Source organism: Budorcas taxicolor, chromosome 13 (assembly GCF_023091745.1).
Source record: "Budorcas taxicolor isolate Tak-1 chromosome 13, Takin1.1, whole genome shotgun sequence".
NCBI classification, from domain to species: Eukaryota; Metazoa; Chordata; class Mammalia; order Artiodactyla; family Bovidae; genus Budorcas; species Budorcas taxicolor.
Window position 1 is genome coordinate 10,709,130 of NC_068922.1, and position 1,529 is coordinate 10,710,658.

The 1,529-nt window shown below is 38.8% G+C and overlaps 1 non-coding gene across 1 annotated transcript; it reads left to right on the forward strand.

Moving 5' to 3' along the window:
* Positions 1-279: 279 nt before the first annotated feature.
* On the forward strand, positions 280-386 carry LOC128058951 (U6 spliceosomal RNA). Its single transcript, XR_008200546.1, has one exon. It is a non-coding gene; the product is annotated as a U6 spliceosomal RNA (small nuclear RNA).
* Positions 387-1,529: the final 1,143 nt, after the last annotated feature.

A 1,529-nucleotide genomic window follows, 5' to 3' on the forward strand; every position in this document is an offset into this window, starting at 1 on the left:
AAATCCAACAGACAATCACGGTGCACACACTTTAACAAGTGCCTCATAACCCGTTCTTTTGGTACAAAATATCAATACAGTCATTGGGAAAATGGAAACAAAGTGATTCAGAATTAAACTCCAAATGTGAACAGTTTTTAAGAGTACTTTAAACAGTTTTTCCTGAATACTTTGCTTTTCTAATGTTTGAGAGTGATTGATGAAAAAAATGCTTAAATGAATCTAATTCATTCAATAGGGCTAAAAAAATTCAAGGCTGTTGTTAAAAAATTCAATAGGGTGCTCGCTTCGGCAGCACATATACTAAAATTGGAACGATTCAGAGAAGATTAGCATGGCCCCTGCGCAAGGATGACATGCAAATTCAAGAAGCGTTCCATATTTTTAAAAAAATTCAATAGGGATAAAAAATTCTCTTTCATTAGGACAAAAAATTCTAACCAATAAAAATGCATTTACTTGAGTTGGGATTGATAATTTTTTTCCTTGAGTGGTATATAAAATAATAGTGTGCTGTTGATAACCTTTTGGTTTTAATAAAATATAAAACTTTGAGTGGACTGGTTAGCCTCAGTGATTTGTTCCTGTCTGATGGGGAAAGAAATTGGTTTTAATCAATTGACAAGTACTGTACTATTCTTACTTGGCAATTTGGTGGTTTTTGAGAGATTCTTTTGCCAGTTACAGATTTGACTGTATATGATGATCTTACCTAAAGTCTGGTCAAGACAGAGAAGGTTCTGGAGGCCTCTCTGGTGGCAACCTTGGTAGCAGGTTTTACATAGCTGCTCATCATTTATCTTCCTTAACCACTTAAAATAGCAGAAGAAAATATCAGAAAAGAGCCTTGGTGTCAGCTAAGGATTCCAATTCTATGGAGGTAAGCTTTGCAGTGGATGCCTTAGTAACAACAGAAATAAAGGAGGACTGGCCTGGCTAGTTGGACATATATGGTGGTAGGAGCTGGCTAGAGCTTTAGAGGGCATCTGACCATCACCATCATTTTACAGGCAAGGAAAATGATGCTCAGGGTGTCCGAAGGTAAATGGCAAGCTGAACCATGGCTGGAAAATGCGTCTGCTGGATTCTAAGATCAGTTCTAATAAGTACATGCTTACAGGGTCTCCTAGAAGCAGAGGCTGAGATGGATATTCTTGTGAAAGTTATTTGTTGGAGAAGAATTATCAGGAAAAAGGACATGAGAGGAGCTGGATAGGACAAGAAATAGAAGCTAAGCAGGCGCTTGTCCCCACGGAGTTGGTCTAACCTGGAGGCAAGAGGGCCTACATTTTGAACCCCATCGCAGCCACTGGCTGTGGGCAGCCGGGTCACAATGGTGGCATTTTGTTACTAGCTGAATTTTGCCCCCCTGAAATTCATATTCCTAACTCCTAAGTCCCTCAGAAAGTGACTGTATTTGGAGATAGGGTCTTTAAAGAGATAATTAAGTTAAAATGACATCCACCACCACTAGTGTCTTTATAAGAAGAGAAAAATTGAACAAAGACACACACACTCGCGCATGCATG